This window comes from Trachinotus anak, unplaced genomic scaffold (genome assembly GCF_046630095.1).
Source record: "Trachinotus anak isolate AG129_WGS33_773 ecotype Australia unplaced genomic scaffold, CSIRO_AGI_Tana_v1 ptg000001l, whole genome shotgun sequence".
Classification (NCBI taxonomy): domain Eukaryota; kingdom Metazoa; phylum Chordata; class Actinopteri; order Carangiformes; family Carangidae; genus Trachinotus; species Trachinotus anak.
The window spans coordinates 23,697,979-23,703,978 of NW_027273852.1; the positions used below are offsets into that span (position 1 = coordinate 23,697,979).

Consider the following 6,000-nt stretch of genomic DNA (forward strand, 5'->3'; position numbering starts at 1 on the left):
TTTGACCTAACAGCTGGCTGTTGGTTGCTGGTCCCAGCTCCTTCACTGGAGAGGTGGGTATGTGTCCCCCTTGGAGACTCATAGCTGTGGCTTGTTGCAGGCCCGGGAGTGGTGGGTGGGGGGCCTGGTGTGGCGGCAGAGGGGACCCGCTTCAGTGGAGAACTCGTGTTGTTACTCATCATCTTTAATGTTCTCTTTCTCAGTTTTAAGTAGCAAAGTAGAATGTGTGTGTTTGTGAATTACTTGTTATATGCTCAGTTGTGAGTGAGTATAACTGTGTTTGAATGTAATGACCAAAACAAAAAGTATGGCACAGTTATCACTTAGTACCACAAAAACTCACATTAAATTGAAAGTTAACTCAGAACATCATTGCACAACTCTATGTTCAGCACAGAGAATATGAATGAGAGAAAAAAAAAAACACTTGCTCAATAGTATTCACAAATTACCCTCATAAAAATATTTCGCACAATATATTCATTTACCATTCAAGTACCTTTAAAGTCTTGTCTTTTTTTTTTTTTTTTTTTTGAGACTTCAAATGAATAACACACCTCAATAATTACACAGTATAATTCAACTTTCAAAGGATATACTGGAAAGGGATGAATACGCTCGAATAATAACAGTTCAATACAGCGGCGCAGCTGAGGGGCTGCCGCGAGGCGACAGCTTCACTTCCTCGTCTGTCTCGGAGCACCACGATCCGGGTCACGGCACCAAAGATGTAACCCAGCTGACCGTGTGCGTGCTACGCCCCCCCCTACACCCGAGACTCTGCGTTGTGTTAATGATGTTGGGGCTGGGTGCGATGCGAGGGATGAGTCGGACGCACGGGTGGTCAGGATCGTGGCTGAGCGCCTGGTTTATTGACCATCGATGTTGGCGGCTTTTCATCCCTTGCAAACCATGAACAGAAACTGTGCGTCAGTAAAAACATCAAAAGTGATCATACAGTATTCAAAATAAAGCGCTGTACCTCTACAGGTATTAAACCTCTTAAAACAGGTTCAGTTACAAACTCAGAGCACAAGAGAAAACCCTAAATGGCGGCCACGCAGCGCCAAAGCAAACAAAACACGGTGCCCAGTAGGGTACAAACAGCAACAATCGCGCAGCACCTAAGTGCAAAAACAATGTACCAGCGCCATCTACTGACACTATTAGGCAACTGCCTTACAGTAGATTTCTCTGCGCCAACTCCTGATGGAAATATCACTACTTATACGTCTTTCTTTATCAGCAAGCCATTAACTGTGTCTGCCCGGTGATTAGTGCTAAGGAGGTCACCTGTTTTCTTCAAACTAGCAGCAGTCCCCTAAGGCCACATGCACACTGTTGTGTTCAGAGCTTGTTGAAAACAGCAGGAGCAGAGTGAGCAAGGGTCTGAACCATTATGGTATGAATGTGGCTCCAAAGCCTCCAAAAATCTCAATTGCCTCAGTTATTTGTCTTTGTTTTTGTGCTCAGTGTCCATTTTATGATGTCCTCTAAGGTGACGTGACACAGGAAAACAGCCTCAGTGTCAGCAGCTGAATACACTGGTCAGCAGTCACTGGTTAAAACAGCTGAAAAGAAGACAATGTTAGACTGAACTGTGTATAGGCCACATTCTCCACACAGTTATAAAGCATTACATTTTAAATGCTGTTGATTTCATGGTAACGTCAAAGGTCTTCAATAATTGTCCCTCACTGTGTTTGTCTTGACCTCTCCACAGAGCTGCGCAAATAGATCCAATGAGCTGCTGCACGGACAAACATGTTAACTGTCATTGTCAGCCATTTAATTTCAATTGCATGGATTACAGAGCTCGTTTCCAAAGCAAATGTCTCTTGTTTCATTGCCTTTTCAAGTTATAGCCAGGTTTTCTGCTTGCTCTCTGCTTTTCTTTGCAGCGAGAAGCCAATTCATTTCCCTCATGCTTTCATCTGGATCAGATGGAAATGATAAACCTTTTTATGTAATCCAAGGCAAGTGTCCAAATGGGAAATGCAGACGTTCTTATCTTCACTGTCTAGATTCATAACAGAATGACACTGTGGAAGTAGCTCCACAACACAAGTGGAAGGAATCAGTTACTTTTGTTCCCATTGAAATTGAGATGAAATTATTACAATCTCATTATTTTAGACATCATCAGCTCCATCACATAGTCTATCATGATCTGGTCTAGCCCATGACTAGCGGTAATTAATCACATTTACTGTCAATATGGTTCTGTTGCCATGGCGCCGCTGGCTGACTCGGTGTTTTGGTGCGCACTCTTTTGCCTTATTTTCTTGTAAATTCAGTTTTCTACCTTGGAGCTCATTAACACCAGAGAAACAACTCCAGTGTATTTTTTCCACCTTTCTCGACTCACCTGTGGAATTATTGGACATTTTGGTCAGAGGTGCACTGACCGTTACTCTCGCAGTGAAAGGAGGAGAGGAAAATGTGCCGGTGCGCTTGTGCGTCTCCGCCGGCGCGGACTCCGCACACCACTCCCAGGTATCTTTCTCTCAAACGTGCGTTCACTGCCCAACAAACTGGATGAACTTCAGCTACTGGTGCAGAAGAACAGAGACTTTTCTTCATCTTCCGTTCTGTGCTTCATGGAGACGTGGCTGTGTGGATCGATTCCGGACTCTGCGCTGGAGCTGGCCGGCTTCCAACTCTTCAGAGCGGATCGCGACACAGAGCTGTCCGGCAAAACGAAAGGTGGAGGAATCTGTTTTTATGCTAACAGTGGCTGGCGCAGAGACGTCACAGTGATCCTGCAGCACTGTTCTCCTGACCTGGAAACTTCCATCATAAACTGCAGGCCCTTCTACTCCCCCCGTGAGTTCACCTCATTCATCCTGGTCGGTGTTTCCATCCCACCACAGGCCACAGCAGATACTGTGTGTGGAGCGGACCAACCCAGACTCCTTAGTTATTGTCCTTGGTGACTTTAACAAAGGTAACCTCAGCCACGAACTGCCCAAATACAGACAGTTTGTTAATTGCCCGACCAGAGAGGGGAACACTCTGGACCACTGTTACACCACAATCAGTGGTGCTTATCACGCCGTCCCCCGGGCTGCCCTGGGCCACTCTGACCATGTCATGGTCCACCTGATTCCCACATACAGGCAGAAACTAAAACTGTGTAAACCTGTTGTGAAGACATCGAAGCAGTGGAGCAGTGAAGCCATAGAGGATCTGCGGCATGTTTGGACTGCACTGGGAAGTGTTCAGGTCTACTTCCAACAGTCTGGATGAGTTCACAGAGGTTGTGACGTCATACATCAGCATCTGTGAGGACTGCTGTATCCCATCATGCACCAGGGTGAGTTATAACAATGACAAACCCTGGTTCACAGCTCAGCTCAGTCAGCTCAGGAGGCAAACAGAGGAAGCTTTCAGGAGTGGGGACAGGGACAGGTTTAAAGAGTCCAAGTACAGGTTTAGCGAGGCGGTGAGAGAAGCTAAAAGACTGTACTCTGAGAAACTTCAGCTCCAGTTCTCAGCCAACGACTCTGCTTCTGTCTGGAAAGGGCTCAGAAAGATCACAAACTACAAACCTGAACCCCCCCACTCCATTAACAACTTCCGTCTGGCCAACGATCTGAATGAGTTCTACTGCCGCTTTGAAAGACAATGGGACACGCCTGACACCAACCCCCGCGAGTCCAGCCACCACCTCCAGACCACCAGCTTCTCCTCCCCCACTTCAGCAGGGGCCTTGGCACCTCCACAACTAGCCACATCAGAACCCCCCCTCCTCCTCCCCTACCAAAGGAACATCTCTCTCTATCCTGGAGAGAGATGTCAACAGGCTTTTTAAGAAGCAGAACCTCCGCAAAGCAGCCGGTCCTGACTCTGTCTCTCCATCATCCCTGAAGCACTGTGCTGATCAGCTGTCTCCGGTGTTCATGGATGTGGCCGGATCACGGCTTACTCCTCCTCACAGTGGGGCGCTGTGTCACCCTGTGGCACTGATTTGTGGGCGGGGAGCGCACCTTTATATATTGGGGCCTGGGTACACCTGGCGCGCTCTCTCTCTTCCTGTTCCGCTCGTCCGTGGTGGTGGCTGTGGCCTGGAGTGGCGTGGTGAAGCCGTGTGTCGTGCTGGCACCAGAGCGTCTTCAGCGTTTTGCCATAATAACGCACGCTCTGCCCTTCAGCGCAGTGCAGCGTGCCCAGCATCAGTGCGTCTTTGGCGTGTCGCCAGAACGACGCGCGCTCTCCTTCGGCGCACGGGTAAGGGGCATTGGCGCCCACTGCTGCTTTCTCTCCCACTCACGTGTTGACTGTTTGGTGATATGGCTGTTTCTGCTGCAGTGAGGCGGACTGCTGGAGTCATGGGGCTGAGCTGCCCTGCTGGGGGCCTGTCGGCGTTGTGGCGCGGTCTCCACGTGGTAAGTCGGCGTTGTCCGCCTCTCGTTTCAGCCTGTTATGCTGCTCCCGACTGATTGTTTTGTCCTGCTCTGTTGTCCTAGACCTCTCGGCGCTCTGTAATGCCCTGCTGGTGAGGCCCAGAAACTATTAAAGCCACCATTTCCTGGACCCACTGCTGTTTTGGCTGCGTTTGGTTCACCCTGACTGTTTTGGCTGCGTTGGTTCATCCTGACTGTTTTGGCTCACTGAAGCCGTTTTTACTCCTCAGCTCTTCTGAGCTGTGGGGAAGCAACATACTAAGGCTCTTCACAGAGCTGGTGTCAGGGCCTATTGCTACTTTAAGGATTCTGTTTAGTTCATTAATCAACCTTGAAAAGATTTATTTTGTATTCATTTGTTTAATTTGTTGAACATTGACTGTTTGTTGTTTAAGGAACATTATTTACCTTTGTTTGATGGTTTGTTTCGTTGTTTTTAATATATATTGTGTTAATGTATATTGTGCGTGTGTGTGTGCGTGCGTGTGTGTTTGTGTGTGCGTGTGTGTGTAAGAGTGTTAGGTAGCAATCAAGGGCCATATTAACTGGGAGGCCAGTTTTATAACTTGCTTTCTTGTCTTTGTGGACAGGTGCGGAGGGCCAGGCGGCGACCCAATTCCTGATGGTGGTATTTTCTTCACGAACCCCTTGTGGGTGTGTGTGGTTGCAGTGTCACGGGTGTTTTTGGTTAGTTATTCCTCCCCCTTGATTTGATTTTGGGCCGCCGTAGCCTCCACAGCCCTGTTCATTCCGCTCTGTGGCCCCAGTACGTAATTACGAGCCAGTCCTGTTCAAGTGGTATTTTAATTGGTTGTAAAATAAATAATTTTTCTACTTTTCCAAATACGTCTCTGCCCGTGGTATACGGACCTGTGTATAGTAAATTTAACTATCTAACCATCTCATATAAACTATCTCCTGGGGCGAAATTCCCCAGGTGGCGTTGTCGGTACACCCTTTTCCACCCCTCCACTCGCCACAATGGACATCTTCAACACCTCACTGGAGACCTGCCACGTGCCAGCCTGCTTCAAATCCTCCACCATCATCCCTGTACCCAAAAAACCAAGGCCTACAGGACTAAATGACTACAAACCCATTGCCCTGACCTCTGTGGTCATGAAATCATTTGAGCGCCTTGTCCTGTCCCACCTCAAATCCATCACTGACCCACTCCTGGACCCCCCTGCAGTTCGCCTACAGAGCCAACAGGTCTGTAGACGACGCCGTCAACATGGCTCTCCACTTCATCCTCCAGCACCTGGACTCCTCAGGGACCTATGCCAGGATCCTGTTTGTGGACTTCAGCTCTGCCTTCAACACAATCATCCCGGTTCTGCTGCAGGACAAGCTCTCCCAGCTTTTTATTGTTCATTGTCATATTTGGTATCAGAGGTGGCAATAACTAAATGAGGAGACAGAGACGAGCTCTTGCCATACATTTTAACTAATTGTATAAATTTTAGATCACAGTGGGAAAGACAGGTAGAGGCATCTCTCACCAGAGATCCATGGGAAAACTTATGGCAGCAGTCAAATTATTTCTCAGTAGTGTACATAGTTTTTAGTCAGGTTAGATACAGTGAGCCAGTTA

The 6,000-nt window shown here is 48.0% G+C and overlaps 1 long non-coding RNA gene across 1 annotated transcript; it reads left to right on the forward strand.

Annotated features, from left to right (window-relative positions):
* The first annotated feature begins 3,984 nt into the window (after positions 1 to 3,984).
* LOC139606708 (uncharacterized) lies at positions 3,985 to 5,378 on the forward strand. Its single transcript, XR_011684743.1, has 3 exons — positions 3,985 to 4,230; positions 4,312 to 4,388; positions 4,470 to 5,378. It is a non-coding gene; the product is annotated as an uncharacterized lncRNA (long non-coding RNA).
* The last annotated feature ends 622 nt before the right edge of the window (positions 5,379 to 6,000 follow it).